This window comes from Rousettus aegyptiacus, unplaced genomic scaffold (genome assembly GCF_014176215.1).
Source record: "Rousettus aegyptiacus isolate mRouAeg1 unplaced genomic scaffold, mRouAeg1.p scaffold_m13_p_12, whole genome shotgun sequence".
Taxonomy (NCBI): Eukaryota; Metazoa; Chordata; class Mammalia; order Chiroptera; family Pteropodidae; genus Rousettus; species Rousettus aegyptiacus.
The window spans coordinates 67,882,635-67,900,601 of record NW_023416287.1 but is presented as its reverse complement, the minus strand read 5'-3'; the positions used below and the strand labels follow the sequence as shown (position 1 = coordinate 67,900,601).

At 50.3% G+C, this 17,967-nt stretch overlaps 1 protein-coding gene and 1 long non-coding RNA gene across 51 annotated transcripts in view; one reads left to right on the top strand and one right to left on the bottom strand.

The window, feature by feature from the left end:
• The window catches only part of CELF4 (CUGBP Elav-like family member 4), a 289,057-nt gene that overhangs the window by 31,687 nt on the left and 239,403 nt on the right, over positions 1 to 17,967 (top strand). The window lies entirely within an intron of this gene.
• LOC118610035 lies at positions 74 to 7,629 on the bottom strand. The gene is made up of 2 exons (XR_004953708.1): positions 4,266 to 7,629; positions 74 to 1,573 (listed from the first exon to the last, which is right to left on the bottom strand). It is a non-coding gene; the product is annotated as an uncharacterized LOC118610035 (long non-coding RNA).

Below are 17,967 nucleotides of genomic sequence, written 5' to 3'. Positions count from 1 at the left end.
GGCCTTACTCTTCTCACAAGAACTGCTCCTGAAATAGTGAACGCGAATCGTTATTATCTTCTTTTTTGTCATCTTTTTTTTTTTTTACAATGAATCCTATTTGAAATATGCTGTGTTTGCTCATCAGAAGAGCCTTATAAGGAATCCTTTTAGAAATGAAAGAGTCCTCCGCCGTGCGAATAGTCACCCTTTAATTCGTCTGGCTTATGAGCTTGGGAGTTCCAAATGGACGTTTCTTAAAGCCACCCACTGAATTTCTAGGTAGTTTATTCTCTGAATCAGAAAGCCCCCCATCCAAGTTGTACCCCCTGCTATAGAGGGCAGTGGCTGGGAAGGCTAGGAGGGCAGGGACATTAGCTCCATGCTAGAAACCCTCAATTCAAAAACTTCCCACCTGCCATGCTGCAGGCAGAAAAACATTTAGTAGTCTCCGTGTGGCTCAGCAAATCCAGCTCCCTCTGTGGGGTTCCCCAACGCCCATCGAAGGAATTGGGGATGAGCTTACAGGATAATGTCTGTGAAAGCAAACATTTCAGAAAACCCAATGCACTTCACCAATCTGGAGGAGACATTTGCGCCTAAGCGAGTGCATGTTTCTGACCAGAGCTAAGGGCATGGTATCCGGAGTGGCCCAGCCAGCCTGTTGGAAGGTGCCCGACTGAAAGTAGTCACCTGTACCAGTACGTGCTAAAGGGAGTAATGGCAACAACACAGATAATTCTGGGACATTTAACTGCCATAGGACATATGCAGATAATGGAGACAGGAAGAAAGACCTAGGCGCCTGAATAATTGTGCAGTGTGCATCTTTCCGAAGGATGAACTACAACAATGACTTTAGGTGACCGGTAATTGTCTAAAAAGGTGATACACACCCCACCTACTGAGAACTTTCTATTTTGCAAAGTTCTCTCTTTGTTTTCTCTCATACAAGGTTTGCAACTGCCCTATGGGTGTAGTGGGACAAGAATTATTATCACAGCTGACAGATGAGAAAACTGAGTTTGAATATTATTGCTGAGGGAGGAGGCCAATTATTTCAATAGACAAAAGGCTTGGTTCAGAAAATTAACCCTGCGTCACTGAGCTTTTTTATTTTCTGCCCTACCTTCGAGAAAATAAAAAATCAAATTTCTCACCCATGTCTCTAATCTGCTTATCTCGGATGCAAAAGCATATATTTACTCTGTATCCCTCAAAGAGACCATTGTCATTTCCCTTAAAGGTCTGTTCTTTAATTTGAAAGCTGTTTCAGATATAAATGGGGTACGGTCTCCCCCAAAGATAGCATCCATTCCCCCTCCATTCATTATTCCACAGACCCTGGACAGGGGTTACAAAAGTGACTGAGATGTGGTCCCTGCCCTCAAAATACCTACAAAGAAATAAAGTACAAAGCCACATTTTCCCAAACTGCCACAGAAACACACATTCAAAGTGCCGGGAACGTTCAGAAGAAGAAAGGCTGTCTCCTGAGGGGATGACTTGGGGAGCTGCTGCGCAGGGTGTCCTTCGATCTTGGCCTTGATGAATGGATATGATTGTGAAATGCAAAGATCAGCAGAAGTGCCCTCTGCAAGGAGAAAGCAGTTTGAGTAACGGTGGAGAGCTGCTGGGGAGAGGAGCCCAGTCTGGCTGGGCAGGGCGGCAGGCCTTTGCGTGGACAGGAGGGCGGAGCTGGGCCTGGACATCTGGACCTTGCTTGGGGAGGTTTCCTGGGGTTGGCACACCGGAGATTAAGGCCAAAGGTAATAGGCAGACTCTGAGGAGAGCTGGGAGTGGGACTCACCCACTCACTCCCCCACAGTGACCAAAGCAGACCAGCACGCCGCCCTCCTGACTGCAGCTACCTTGCACTCGAGGACTCTAGCTGCTCTGGCTCCCCCAAATCTGGGCTGCACCCTACATCCTAAAAGCTCTGATGGAACAGACCTTCCAGCCAGGTCACCAGAGAACAGTAGCTCCACAAGGGAAATCCTCCGTTCCCAAACTTCTCACCCCCAAGACCCTCAGCTTGTCCCCTCCCAACCCACCCCACCCTCAAGTCCTTCACTTTCTTAAAGGTTTTGCCTTTAAAACAAACTGCTGTTATTAAATAAATAATTGATTCCCTTCCCCATTTTTTATTAATCAAAGGCTAATCAGAGCTGCAGATCGGCATGCGGCAACCAGTGTTAGCCACACGGAGTGGATATAATTCTTGCTAAAAGCAGCGAGGTGCTATTTTTGTTTTCTCTGTGCAGCCTCATCAAGGGGACATGTGCGATTTCCATTAGGCTTTGTGAAATACTGAGAAAGAGCTGGGCTTTGGGACTCCAGGTTGGCAAGCTCAGCTAAATAGTCCACCCCTCAAGGGATCCTGGGGTCCTGGAAGGAGAGAGTTTGAGGGCCCAGCTCCTGCATGGTGGGGACTAGCTGCTGGGAGAGAAGGGTCTTCCTGAACCTGGGAAGATGTCAGGACAGGCAACCCAGGACTCAGAGATCCTTCCTGGGCCAAGATGCAGGCTGTAACCTGCCCTATACTGAGGCTGAGGGTCCCCAGGGCCCTTCCATGAGTTGTGACTTCACCCCATTCCTGCTCTCCCACAGGTGGCCACCACCCCAGCTCCCAACCCAGCAGACAAGACACCTTCTCGCCCACCCCCTGCGCCACCCGCACCACCCTCTGGCTTAGAGATATCCCTAGCAACACCAAGGCTCTGCTACCCAGGCCAGATCTTTATCAGTCCCCCCTTTTTTTTCTTAATCCTGCTGACTTTTTTTCTTCCTCCGCCCCCCCCTTCTCTGTACTTATTGATCCCAAACATGGAAAAAGTCTATTAATCCTAAACCCAGAGAAGATTGGAGATAGGGCCGAAAGGCCTTGTCAGGACAGAGCCATGTGGGTCTTATCTCCTGGGAAGGTGACCATATCACCAGCAGGAAGAGGGAGGGGAACAAAGGAAGTGAGACAAGGGTGGCCGGCCCAGGAAACAAGTATAGTCCCCGGTCTGTCTGGCTGACAAGAAATCTCCAACCTCAGTTCTCATCAAGCTCCCACTATCGGAGGCGGGGATTCAGGGGGAGTGGCGGTCATAACCCACTTTTGCTAGCCCTTCTCCCTTCTCAGAGCCCCTTCTTGGGCAGGCAGGAAGGGGGTTCATCTCTTTGGGGGCCACAGAGACCCAGGCCTTTGCCTGGGCATGCCTAACATCAAGGACATCACTGGGGTCATAGCCCAGGCCTGTTCAGTATGGGGAAGACTGTCTGGGACCATGGGACTACTGGAGTGGCACTCAGCAGGGTCCTGAGGCACTGGATGACCCACCAGAGACCTTAGGCAAGTTCCTTAATTTCCTCTGCCTCAGTTTTCTCCCCCACAAAACAGACACAACCATTGTAAGAACCTTAGAGGGCTGTGTTGAGAATTATATGAGATCATCTTTATGAAGAGCCCAATTGTTAGTTTTATTATTAATAAATAACTATTACTACACTTTCTCCAAAGTCCAGGAAAAGAGTCTGGCCCACTGTCCTCTTCGCACAACGGACCAGGTTGGTGGGATGGGGTGCAGTCTTCAGGGACAATACAACAGAAAAGGAGTGTGGCAACACTGATAAAAACAAAAGTGTTTAGACCCATGTGGTGACTGTTGTCCACTCTGTGAGTGGACTGCATGGCAAACCCACAGGACTTAGCTCACCTCTTTATTTTTTAACCTCTAACTTACAGCTCCTTGGGACCCAGGCTGCAGGTCTCAGGCCCCACTCTGAACTGACAAAGTCAAGATCCTTGGAGGTGAGGCCTAGGCACCTGCAAAGTCAAATTCCTGCCCAATCTCCTATAGCTGTTGGGTGGGAGCTGGGTGCTGGTCCCCTTGGGAATAGAATCCAGGTTTCTATCCCACAACCAGTATCTCATCATGGTCTCCCTCTAAAAGCTCAGCCCTGGCTTGTCCAGAAATTCGCCAGCTACTTGCAAAGCAAGTTTAAAACATGCTTGTAGGAAGGCAAGGCAGTGGTCGCCTCATCTATTGGAGCATTCTTCCCTTCTTCTAGTTCCCCTACCTTCCTTCCTCACCCTGGTTTCTTTGATGTGAGAGCTGGTGCTGGACATTTGGATGTGTTCTGTTTATCTGCTTCTCCATGGATCTCGCTCATACAGTGGGCCGGCTGTGCCAGGTCTGGGCTCCCCAAGGTCAGAGACAGTGTCTGTGGGCTCATGGGTATGTTGACCATGTTATCTGGGACCAAGCACTGGACAGGGCATTCTGTGTCCTGCTTACCTCCTGGGCCTGGAGCAAACTCATTGGACCAGAGGAAGAAGTCAGGGTCATCCATTCAAGACCTGAGGACCAGATACACACATTATGTGTATCCTACAAACACAGAGCACTGGAGAAATTTGCCTAGTAAATACTGGATTTAAGAGCCAGTTCTTAACCCTATACTGCACTTCCCCCATGAGGGTGTCGCACTCTAAAGCTTCAGTCTCCTGGGAAAGCAGCAATTTGGGAGTTAAAGAAATAAAGGGGTGAGCTAAGAGCATATGGCTTGTTTGTTGTTTATTACCTACTTAAAATTACAATTAGACTCCAAGTTACCGATTTACAGAAGAATAACAGCAAGAGAGGTAGCTGGGTACAGTGTGGGGAAATACTCAACTAGGAGACTGCAGCGTTGAGGTTTTTAATTATTATTATAAAAAATAACATATGTACGTGGTAAAAAGTGCAAAGGGGTATACAATGAAGTGTGATTCTCCCTCCCGCTCTAGATACCATTCTCTCACCAGCAAGAGCAATTTCCTGTATTTTCTTCCAGAAATCTGCCAAGTACAGACAGGCACACACAAGCACACCCACAGATGCTTTCTGTTGTGGAAATTGGAATACACTCCCCACACTGCCGTGCACCTTGAATTTTGCTTTGCATTACATTGGATCTTTCCAAATCGGCTTGCTTATGGATGGACTTCATTCCATTTAGTAGCTGCATAGTATTCCACCGTCAAGCTATTCACTGATTTACATAGCCAGCCCCTCACCGATAGATACTGCAATTCTTTCTAGTTTCGTGTTTTATAACAAGCCACGCACAGTCATTATCTTTATCCACATCCATTGCACACATGTACGATTCCACTTGTAGAATAAATTCTTACGACCAAAATTATTTCGGTAAATTTGAGCATTCTATATTTTGATTTATTTCTTTGTGCTTCCAAAGAAATAATAGCAATGTAACCTCTCATTAAATTTATTTTTGAGTTCCTGTTTTCCTGATTTCCTTACTAACGTTGCGTATACAGGCATACCTCGTGTTATTGCACCTCATTTTACTGTTTCACAGGTGTTATATTTTTTACAAATCGAAAGCAAGACCCTCCACCAGCAAAAGATTACCACTCACTTTATTGCAGTGGTCTCGAACCAAATCACAGTATGTCTGAGGTATGCCTGTAATCAGAAAATACTTAATATTTGCCAAGACTTAGGTTTCATTTCCTGCCCAAACACTATCTGTGAGGCCCTGAACAAGTCATTCTGCACTCTGGGCCTCAGCTTCCTTGCCTGTGAACCAAAGGTTGGCCTAGCCAATCGGTAAGAATTCTTTTGGCTCCATCAGTGGTTTTAAGTATCTATCAAAGTCCTGCTATATGTTAAAACTGTGCGGGGACCCCTGAGTTCTCCTAGCCTAAAGGAACTTAAAATCTGGTTGGGGAGTGGAACACACACAGAGAAGATTTAGGAAGCAACTTGGCATAGTCTGAAATCAAGTGCAAAGTTATCCATTTTGGTCTATGGGCTTGTAGAAGGTCACAAGGGATCAAAGGGGCCTGTGGCCCTAGGCAGCTCCTTAGAGGAAGCAAAACTTGTGCAGAGTGAGCAGGAAATTACACAGAGGTGTTCCGCTGAGAATAACAATAGGAAATATTTATCCACCCCTACCTAGAGCCTGGAAAGCCAGCCAGTGTTCTCTCTCTCCCAACCACCCCAGAGTCTGCTTGTTTTCTCACCACGGACTGAAACCAAGTGAAACATCAGGTTTGTCTCAGAGCATGGTTTGATGTTCCAGTTCAGTGAGGATCAGTTCCCATCCCAGCAGTTTCACTAAGTGCTATGTTCTTTGTGGAAAACATCAGTTCAGTTTACTGTTCTGAAAAAAAAAAAAAAATACTGCATATAAACCTTGATTAACCCAAGTCCTCAGAAAATGGAGGATTCTAATTAATTCTGTTTTCTGGGGAGTGGAGGGTAGTGGAGGGAGTTTGGGGGAGGCTTGAGCTTCTCTCCCATTTCCATCAACCCAGGATGGTGACCCTTCTCCAATGCAGGATCCACACAGGCAGCCGCCTCTGGGAGCAAGGCTTCCTGTAGCCAGAGGGGCACAGGCTGAACTGAGGGTGACAAAGCTGATGTCAGGGAGCTCAGGCATCACTTTTTGGTTTTTGGTTAGCTCGACAAAGCACAAGGCTTGCTATTTTCTTCTTGATGGTCGTGTTCATTTGTGGGCAATTGGTGATCTTCCTGAAGAGGGTGTGGGGACAGTGGAAGACCATTGCCGTGGGTTGAGGGTTTTATTAAATGGTTGTTATGCTATTTGGAGCTTACTTATATTAATAGTATTGGCCGTGGTTTGTCATTAATAGACAGGTTCCTGGTCCAACTGCTCACTTGATAGATAAGGAAACTGAGGCCCAGAGATGCAGAGCTGCTTGTTTCAGAACTCTCGAAGAATCGTGGCCACACCTTACAAATGGGACTCTTTCCTGAGAGACAGGTTACATGACCTGCCCAAGTCCCCACATAGTCCCTTAGGAGTAGAGCTTGGGTTCAAACTATACCCACTGGACACCAGAGCTTCTCCCAGGAGGATCCCAAGGCCCTAGAAGTCCTGTCTTCCTGGCTTTTGTACCTGTTTGTCAGGAAGGGAGCCTTGGACTCTATATTTTAAATGGCACCTGATAACAACCCTGAGTCAGGCCATTGATATGAACGACGCTGCTTTACAACAAGCTGTTTTCAGTGCTCCAATTAAAAAATCAGCCTTAAAGAATCAACCTGCTTTTTATGCAAGTGGCCATGCCCTAAGTCACCCTCATTCCAAGTGCTGAGTACTCCCCAGAGGAGCCTTGAAGATCTAGAGCCTTTCCAGCCCCTACAAGTCATAGGCAAACTCACAGACAGGCAAATGCCAGTCACCTCCAGACAGAACACTTAACTCCATTAAGGGGTGTTTGTGAACTGAAGTAAAATGCACCCTTTGACACCAACTGCCTTACACTGACATTAGGAACTAGTCCTAACCCTGGTCCGGTGACAACCGGACCACTCGCTGTCCTCTGCCACTACTCCTCCAGAGGTAAAAAGAAGATAAAATCATTCCCCACCACCTCCCAGAGCTGTTGAGATAATTGAGGTCAGTGGTGCTCAAACTTCAGTGCTCTTCAGAGTCCCCTTGAGGGCTTCTTAAACAGATGGCTGAGCCCTTCCCCCAGAGTTTCTAACTAAAAAGGTAGGTAAGGCCGAAGAATTTGCACTTCTAATGCTTCCTGGCTGATGACCAGGGGCCTGTGCTGTAGATTGCAGGCCAGTTTTGACAACTGTGATCAAGGGAACTTATGAAAGGGATTGTTACTATTTTAAATTTTGGAAAATGCATGATCTTTCTTTAGAGTGGAAAAAGTACCATTGACTCCCGCATTTGATAAATGTAAACTCATTTATCCCATTTGCTTGTCTAAGAACCTGTGGAAGTTTTAGGAAATAGACCAATCAGCCAGTCACCAAATGAGCCCAATATCTCATTCCCTCGCCATCCTCCCTACCCCCTAAGAATGGTCAGATCAAGAAACCAGAAGGTTCTCTCCCCCAGAAAAACACCTTTCCATATTTGCTCACATCCACAATCTGTCTCCATCCCCTCACCTCTACCGACACAAACCTGGTCACAGATCCCCAGAACCTGCAGCCACACAAACGTGCGAAGTTGCTCCCACTCCCCTCCATACACCCCAGAAACCCAGAAGCAAAGGGCTCTGTCCCCGTGAGCACAGCAGGTTCCCTGTCTAGATGTGGGGGTCCTTTTGTCGGGCGAGGCTACTGCCTGAGTTAGAAGGAACAAATGAAAAATGGAAAGGGTTCCCAGAAGTCATTAACCCCAAATCAGAAGGGGCTGATGTTGGTTCCTGTTGTTGAAGACAGATGTTAATGGGCATGAAATCTGAAGGGAGGGATGGCAGCGGCAGGGCCAGTCCCGGCAGAGCTCAGAGCTCAGAGCTCGCTGGGGACTGGAATGAGGAGCCACCGCGTGGCCAGCTCAGGAGGGAGGGAGGAACGGCGAGGCAGAGAAACACAACCGAAGAAGGGTGGTCCGGCGCGCAAGAGACACCAAGGAAAGCGGAGCGATTGTAACAAAGAGAAAGAGGAGGAGGGCAGGATGAGAGAGAGAAAGGGGAGGGCTGGAGAGCGGGAAGCCCTCGGGAGAGGACGGGAGGCGCAGACAAAGGGAGCGCAGGAAGCCGACAGCCGAGCGGCCCGCGCGCCGAGACTCGCAGCGACCCTGCCCGGCCCACTGGGTCTCCGCGTCTCGCCGATGAGGTCACTGCCTGTGACCGCCAGGGGCCGCGGCAAGAGTGCGCGCGCGGAGCGGAGAGGGTGACGCAGCTCTGCACCCCCAAGGGGCGCTGCCCCGCGCCGGGAGCCCAGTCTTTTTCCGCTCCCGCCCCGCTCCCTGCCCTTAATGGCTCGGTAATTGATTGGCCCCGCGTCCTATTTTCACCGCGGGCGGCCGGCGCCAGAGGTTGGCTAATATCAATATTTCCCGCGGCTTCTCCGCGGTCTAGATCCTCCTGCTCCGGGCCGCCCCGCCGGCCGAGAATTTACCTTCGGTTTAACAAGAAGTGGGAGCTCTGAGTCAGGGATTAGGGCTTGTCAGGTGAAGTCAGCACAAATAAAAGGGGAGGAGGAACGAGGAAAGGGATGGCATTTGTCAACAGGGTGGGGAGCAATCAGGACAGCCTGGGGTTAATTGTGGGAAGGAGGTGGGAGAAGGAGGAGGACCGAAAAGAAAGGCAGGAAAGGGAAGAGATGAATGAGGAGGAAGAAAGGGGTTTCAAAAGACCATGGAACCCTTATTCCCGGGGTTGCCATTGGAAGGCATCTGTAACCGGCCGTTTTCCTTCTTCCCACCCACCTTGTCACCCCCGCCCCCATCCCCAGCCACCAACACCACTGCTGCAGGCACCCCCTGCAGCCTCACCCATTTCCTTACCTCTCCCTCCCCCATAATATTATCTGGTCCTTCTTTAAGTGGCCTTTTTTCTCCCACCAGATGGACTCACTTAACATTTATGGAGGTATTGCTGTTTGCCAGGCACTGTGCCAGGTGATAATCAAATATTAGCTCATTTAACCTCTTCCACAGCCCCAGAAGACAGGCTCCATGGGTGCCAGGCAGGGTCTGCTCCCCCGCCCACCATCCACAGCACCCAGCACAGCAAGCTCATACACAGTCACAATCTGTTGAACGATTGAATGAATGTACAAATGAAAAGCATTTGTAGAGTGGACATGGATTCTCCGTGAGCCCAAGTGTGTTCCCCAAGGCCACACACTCTCTCCTCTCCACCACTCTTTCTCCTCTAGTTTCACCTCTTGTTGACTGATGAATTGTAGATGATTAATTGGTGGTTGTTTATTAAAGACAGTGTAAAGACTCAAGTTTCTAACTAGAATAAAGGACCAGAAGGGATTGGTGGCAAGAGACTTTGCGAGAAAAAGGGCAGGGGAGCCCTGTAAGTTGGGCTCCTCCCAGTAGGCCTTGGGGTCCCTGCCTCTTCCCAAGACTTATTCTGCTCACAGCCTCAGCTGCAGGAATCAGCTGTTATAGGATACTCATCGTATCCTATAACAGGCCTGACTTTCTCAGAACCCAATCTGGGCAGGTCCCTCTGTTCCGGCAGTGGTACTCCTCTAACAGGCCTATCTCCCCAGCCTGAGTCACCAACTTCTTACTCTTGGTCAGGACTGCAGGGTCTCAGAACCAGGAGCAGCCCACGGATGGTGACGGATGGCTAGCACAGGTGACAAACAATAGAGCTTCCTCCGGGACACTGACCACCCCTGCACGGGAAGTGGGAGATGTTAATGGGTTTTCTGATACCCCAGAAGAACATCTGGGGTTCCTCTAAGCCCTGCTTCTGGTCCCAAAAAAGACCAAGAAGGTGGAAGAACATGAAGGTGGATCTAGGTTAACTCTCACCTTTCGAGAGATGCCCAGCAACTGAACCTCTTAAGACTTCTCCAAATCCACAGGGTCCTCACGGCTGCTCCTATTCTGATCTAGAGTGTGGAAAGGTCCAATCCCAACACATCTGCACATATGCCCAGCCACATGGCGAGTCTCTCAGGGAAACAAAGAGAAAGCAAAGCCATTCCCAGTCCCACATTCTCAGTCTAGTTGTGGAGAACAATCCTGTCCACTGCCAAACAATTACAAAACAATGCAAGAAGGTATGACAAAAAACATTATCCTGTGGTTCTTCACACTGGAAATTCTGCAGAGTTCAGAGACAGAAGCACTCCATGTGGCTGAACTGATGTGGGATAGTTTCATGAATAAAGGTGGACTAGATGGGGAAGGAGTGAATGCAATACCAGAACCTTGAGGCAGTTCAAATTGATGGGGAGACCTGGGAGATGATGTCACCCTGCAGAGTGGGCTCAAAGAGGCTGGAAAGAAGCCAGTGATCATAGATATGGCCCCAGGGCATGTGACAGGCCCTGCCACCCTGTCAGCAGGTATAAAGTGAGGATGGGACCACTGACTTGGCCTGGAGTTCTCTCAAACAAACAGTCCTGCACCTGTTGAAAATTCCTTCATTCACCTCCCTCAGCCTTTCTCTCAACCTCTCTTATGTAAGGAGAATAATAATGCATTTTAAGGCTCAATTAATTGCCCGCCTCCGATATGTACACACACACACACACACACACACACACAACTATGTGTAGTCAAACCTGGCAGAGTGGTAGCAGAGAGATGGCTTGCTTTCCCCTTGAGTTCGATTCCTGAATCCCAGTCTCAGTCCAGTCCCCGTCTCAGCTCCACTTGGGTCCGGGGCTGGGGACATAGGGAGATGTGTGGTTCCTGCCATCTGGAGCTCACATCTGGCGCAGGCCAGAAGCAGAGAAGAATCTGAAATGGTCACTGTGCTGAGTGGTAGGTTTTGTATGGTAAGGGCAAGGGTATAGGGACAGGAAGGAGTTGCAGAGGTCAGAGGAAGTAGGACTCATTTAGAAAATAATCTAAGTATTGCCCTTTACTGAGGCATTACTGTGTGTGCTGGTCGCCTGGCTTCTATGATCTCATACAGTCTTCACATTTCTACTAGGAGGGAGGTACTATTTCTCTTCTCCACTCAGAGATGCAGAAACAGAGGCTACGGGAGGTCAAGAGCAGAGGCTAGTGGCAGAGATAGGGTTTGACCCCAGAGCTACCAACTCAGAAGCCTCAACTCTTTAACTCACTAGGAACTAAGTGGTAATAACACTGTAACCAGGTAGAGTGGAGAGGACAGCAAAAGTCCCTTTGTTTCTTAAGAAAATTCAAGAGGGAAGCTGGGTTTTCCTGTGTTTCAGAGGGTATATGGTACAGGGTTACCTGCTCTCTGTGACTGTCACTCTTCAAGCCCCTCCCGCCTGCTTGGCAGGATGAAGGACAGGCTTTCACAGGCAGACAGGAGAGGCTCGGGTCACCAAAAGCAAAGACGCACCCAGCTCTGCTCCTGCCTCCTGGATGGGTGCTCTGATCCTCCGCTGAAAATGTCACGCGGGAGACAGGCACGCTCTGATCTTCAGAGAGCCACGGCGCATCTGTGATGACATGTGGGCATCAAGATTTGCATATTTATTATAGATAAGCTGTCAAAATGTATGTTGTCAATTTCACCTTATACTCCAGATTTAATGGTGCGAGTAAAGGACAGAAAATCTTTAATATTAATATTAATATGATTTTAGATTATAAGACCGCATTGTAGATATCAATCAGCCAACCCTTAAGGACATGTCACTCAAGTTGATATAGTTTATAGAAAATTAATGTAATCCATCCTGTATGATCTATTACAGGGGCATGAAGAGAGAAAAGAGCGTGTGTGTGCTTCAGGAGGGGGGCTGGGGGCCATTATTACTTGCCACAGTTCTCTATACGTGCTAATTTGTGTTTATGCCTGCAACGTCAGAGGGGGGATTCTGAGGATTTTAGACTTGGCACTGACATCGGAGATCAGCTGTGCCAACTCTTTCACTTTGCTATGAGGAAAGGAAGGACTAGAGAGGGGAGTGACAGAGTCACAGTCACTCCTAATTGTTAACAGCGGTGAGCCTAGAGCCCAAGCTTTGTGACGGCCAGCCCTGTCTCTCTCTCTGCTCTGCACGATGTGCCCCGGAGCTCTCTGATAGACTCCCGTCCACAACAGTTGCAAGAGCCTGCGGGGCAGGTGCCTTCTTCATCTGTTTCCAAAGATCCTGGAAGCCCCCTGGCCCTCTGAAGGATTCCTTCCCATGACAAGGGGCCTGGGTGGCCTTGGTGTGCAGAGGGGCTTTCCTGGTGATTGCGGAGGTGCCAGGAAAGCCCGAAAGCCCCCACTGCTTGCCTCATCTGTGTTCCGATGCCAGAAGTCTGGCACTGACACTGCTCAAATCATGGACTAAACATTTACTATGGGCATGGTAGTATGAGTGCCACCAAGAAATGCATGACATCATAAGACTGTTCCTCTGGGTAAGAACAGATAATTCCAAAGATATTTTAGGACCTAGGCTAAAGCTTCTGCCCTCACCCGAGGTGATGCTAGCTGCACTAGGCAGGCCCCAGGCATGGGGGGCGGGGCGGGGAGGGAGGTTGAAATGGGCTCGGTGGAGCTGAAAGGGGAGAGCCAATAGCCTCTGGGCTCCTAGCTCTGATCTCAGGTCTTGTTATGCCCCCTGTCCACCCGCCCACCCGCTCATACCCAGCTTTCTCTAACCACACGGGGGAAAAACTTTATTTTCTATACAGCCACCCAAAGTCTGTCACCCTCTGATAGCTGTTCGCCTTGCCTAGGAGCTCAAATGTGGGCAGAAAAGAGGGATTGCTCCTGAGAGCCTGGGCTGAGGATGAGGGGTAGCCTATCTTTCTGGGGTGAGGCTCAGCTAATTTGGGTGCCCAGGGGTTGGGATGAGAGAATACAGACCCAAGAACAAGAGAGATGGTATTTTAATCTTCAGGCCTCCCCTCTTTCCTCAGAGGCCTCACTCTCTCTGGAAGCCCTAGTCTTGCCTAAGGGGGTGGAAGCAGCGATATCTTGGTGAGTGAGTGTCCACAGTGACCTTCTACACCGGGATTCTCCCAGGCCGCAACAGAACACCCAGTCTCCCACCAGTCTGCCAGCCCAGGAATCTGTCCCCCTCGATCCTGTCCCCAATCCTTCTTCAGGCCCCCTGGCTTACTCACTATCCCTCTGGTAGACAGGAATCAGGCAAGTCCTGGCTGGTATAGTTCATGACCATGGAACTCATACACATCCATATCTGAGTAAGACAAGGCCTGTCAGGGCTCCATGAGTCACAGGGGCTGGCAAGGCCCAGACCCTTGCTGGAGACACTTGCTACTGGGGCTCTTCAGTGACCCCTAACTGGCCCAGCCAGATGGACACACTCTCAGCTGCCCAGGGATCTCAGCATCTTATTTATATACTGCTGCAGGCTGCCGGACACCTGAAGCATTTTTCATCCTGTTCAAATTACAAAAGCCTTAGATACTTCTGTGTTAGTGCTTCCTTCTGTACAATGGCAAAATGCTGATAGGAGGAATTCTTTTTTCTTTTTTAATCTTACACCAAAGCCTGTGAGAAAGATGACCCACAGAAGGGGGAGGAAGGTACAAACAAAGCCCGGAGAAATGAGGAGGCCATGCCATCCGTGAGCATGCTTCTTTCTCTGGGGAAACGCAGCCCGGCAGCGAGAGTTCCTATCCGGGCGAGGGCGGCCATCCTTGACCTTGCCAGCTCAGAAACCCGCCAGCTCCACTCACACCTCTCTCAGAGGCAGCTGCTCCCCAGGCGCTGTTCTGGGTCCAGCTGTTAACAGTTGAATGCTGGGCGGGTGGGAACAAACCCTAGTGTCAAGGGAGAAGGGAGACTCAGGTGGGGTCCAAAAGCCACCCCCTGCGTCCAGGCCCTTAGAGGCAGTCCACTTCCTTGTGGGCTTTTAGCACCTCCAGGTAGAATGACAGGAGATTGGTCTTGGTTCCATCTGAATTCTAGGATTCTTAATCTAATCTCTCAGTCTCCTGGAGGAAGGTCAAGACCCACGATCAATTTTCAGGGATCTGATGCCCCCTAAAACTGTATGCAAATTTGCTTGTATGTGCATGCATGTGTACATGTGTGGGTGCATTCACGTGTGTGCACACACTGGGGATAGTGTTCTAGGAAGAATGCCTTTACTGTCCATCAGATTCTCAAAGGGCAAGGGACTCCTCTGAAGCACTAAGGAAAGAACCACTGGGCTTTTGCCAGCTGCCAGGCTGTGGAGTCAGGGCAGTGGGCTGCCCCAGGGGAGAAGTGCACAAACCAGGACTTTGCACTTAGTAAATCAGACTCCAGCCCGAATAAGATTGCTTGGGGGCGGGGGCGAGGGGTGTTCTCTAGGCCCCAGCAGCCATTAGGAGTTGAGGGGGCTCTCTGCCCTGGAAGGGAAGCCGGCTATGGCTCTGAGCACACGGGTTCTCGGAATCTCTGGTTCTCTGTCTCCTGTTGCTACCCGGAGGTTGTTGTCTCTCCCTGACTCGTCTGTTTATCTCCATGTCACCAATATCGGTTTTTATGTATTCTCGGGTCCCCTTTCCTTCATTTTCCTCCATTAATACTTCTCGTTCAGGAGAGGATAAACAGGGTCATAATCATGCCATAAAGTGAGCCACGGGCTGCGTGTCGCTTATTGCCCAGGGGTCTGCTAATTGGAATTTATAAAGTTCAATAAAAACTATAATCCAATAAGGGCTGAAACTCTTCTTCATTTATCTTAAGGGTAATATTCCGCCTGCCCGCCCACCCGCCTGCCTGCCAGCCAGCAGCGAAAAGCCAGGAAGCAGCCACCAGAAGGGCCTCCTTGGGGGCCACAGAGGTACTAGGAGTGGCTAGCACTGGATCTGGTGGCCGGGCAGGGGTAAGTGGAGGGCCTGCTGGGGCCAGTTCCTACCCAGCCAGCCATGGTGGCCCCGCCTTTGAAGCTTAGGGGGAAAGGGGAACCTCACAGTTCTAGCATTATCCCTTGCACCATTACGGACTCACCCGTCATTACAGGGTGCCTGAGTAATCGCCTCACCCTCCCGCCCCACTCCCAGCCTACCCCCACCACCTCTAGGAAAACACAGGTGATCTGCTGCAGAGAATCCTGTGAGGGTGATGGCCCCGAACCTGGGATCGAAGGTGCCTTTCCTGGCTCCGGAAAGTCCCACAGAGCAAAGTGACACCACGTGGTATACACCTCGGCCATCTCAATCACCCAGCCGTGCTCTATCAGGCACCCCCCAAAGGCCGTTACACGAGACTCCACAGTGAAGGAGGCAAGAGAAAGTGGGGAGAGGGGTGCCCAAAGCCAAACTGAGGAGCCACCCTCCCCGCCCCCCGGAAACTGTTTAAGAAGTATGTTAGATGAGATGGGTGACCAACGGTCCTGGTTTGTCTGGTACTGAGAGGTTTCCTGGACACGTGACCTTCTGTGCTAAAACAGCAACAGATGAGTGTCACTGAGGGAACTGTCCACACAGGACTGAGTGGCGGGGAAGGCAGGTGGCGCTCACCTCCACCAGGCAGCTCCTAGGACTAGGGTCCGCTCCACCCCTGCCTGGCAGCCACTCCAGAACATCACTTCCCGCCAAACACCTCCTGCAAAAAAACGTGGAGTTTCCATCACCTTCCAGTAAACCCTCATTTGAAAAATAAGATAAATGCCCTCCGGCAGGAACAGACCCACAGGCACCCCAATTCCAAATGCAAACAGCTGGCTTTGTGCTGGGATGGTCAAAGCTCATGAATTCTCTTGCGCGGGAAGAGGAGGCAGGGCACACAGCCTCTGATGGCAGCTTTTCAACCAAGACAAGGAGAGGGAGTAACTGGTCCCCACCGCATTCCTGGCTGGCTCAGGGCTAAGTAGAAGCCTACGGCCTGCAGATACAGCTGCTCTCACCAGTCCCTGTGCTGGGTGGAGTGTGTGCGCACACACGCATGTGAGGGTATGCGATGCCCAAAGTAGAAGGCACGGTCCCCTCAGATTCTCAGGGCTCAACAGTCTCACAGGAGACAATACAGGCCATGTAATTGTACTAACCCAGCTCCTGGGGAAAGGGAGTTTGGTCAAGAGGTGAAACAGGTGGAGAATCCCAGTGGTGGCCCCAGGTGCTGAGCCCTCAGCACAGGAGTGCAGCCGGCAGGAGCCAGCCACCCACGCCACCCTCTCTGGGCCCAAGGCCCTCATGGCCAATAGCATAATAGAAATAGCTAAGGCTTCTGAGCCAGACCTACCTTTGCTTTAAATCAGCTTTCTGCTATGTCTGTGATGTTTAGCCTTGAGTAAGTCATTCACCGTCTCTGAGGCTCAGCTGGAGAAGTGCGCTATAACTTATATAAAATGCTGACCACAGAGCCCGGTTCATGTGTAGTTAATTCTAGCTACTCTTAAAAGTAACTTACATTTTGCGCAAAATGCCCAAATGGAGACAAGGGTCAGTCTGTGGGCAGGGTTAGGGCTCTGTCTTCCCTAAGCTCCCTTTGCTGGCCAGGAACCAGGTTAGAGTTGGCAGGGAGATAGAAGATTTAGTGAGGACAAGAGTCATTGGCACCCCCTGACTTGAACGTAGGGGTCAGAAAAAAATTTCAGGAGGAAATTGTTTCTAAAACAGTCATCCAGGTGGATGGGGGCAGAGCCCCCCCAGCAGAGGGAACAATGTGTGCGGGCCTTCACAGGGCCTACAAGGGAGAGAGAGGAAGGCCTGGTGTACTGGACAAGCAGGGGGTGGGGACTCCGAGCTTAGGAGGATGCAAAGTCAGGAAATGCTTTTTTGCCGCAAAGTCAGGAAATGATTTTTTGCAGTTTGCCATCTAGAACCAAAAAGGTCTAACACCCTAAAGCCTCCTAATGCATCTCTAACCTCTCTACTCTTTTCTCTTCAACCCTCATCACTCATTCACTCACTCACTCACTTACTCCACCAAATCAAGTGCCTCTGGGGACCCAGCGCAGTTCAGGTGTCAGGGATACAGCATTGGGGAAAGCAGACCAAGTCCGTGCGTTCCTGTGAGATGAAGTGCCCTCAGCCGTTCTGGATCCTGCCTCTGCTCAGGCTGTTCCCCAGCCCCAGAAGCTTTTCCTTTTCTCCACCGGATCCAGGCTTTTAGGGCTAGGTGTAGGTAGGTCCTCCACCCTCTGGGAAGCTCTGCCTGTCCTTTCCGGTCATCACCTCCTTTCTCTTCTGGGTGGGGGGATAAAAGAAGCAGCCTTCCAGGCCCCCTCCCTCTGAGCCATCCAGGCCCCAGGCCGGGGGTGGCATCACCACCTCTAACACTCTGCACTCCGCCCTGCACCAGCCTTTCCTGCCACTCCTCAGGTGGGTCTGCTCGTCCTCTCTGTCAGACCGTGAGCTCCCTGCGTGAAGGGGCCCTGCCTCTCTCCAGTGCTGCAGTCACGAAGCTGCCTGCAAGCGAAAGGAACAGCGAGTATGACCATGCTTCGGGCCCCCACGGGAGGGTGGGCCAAGAAACGCCAGTTCCTGCCACTTCTGTGCAGGAAGCCTGGGTCTGCAAGAAATGGGGGAGAAGGGAGAAAAACCTAACAGGATGAAATCCTCAAGGAGGGAAGTCAGGCTGGGGAGAAGAAGGGTTGGCGGACAAAGAGAGGCACACAGCTAGGGGAGGAAAACTTGTTGCATCAGAGAATG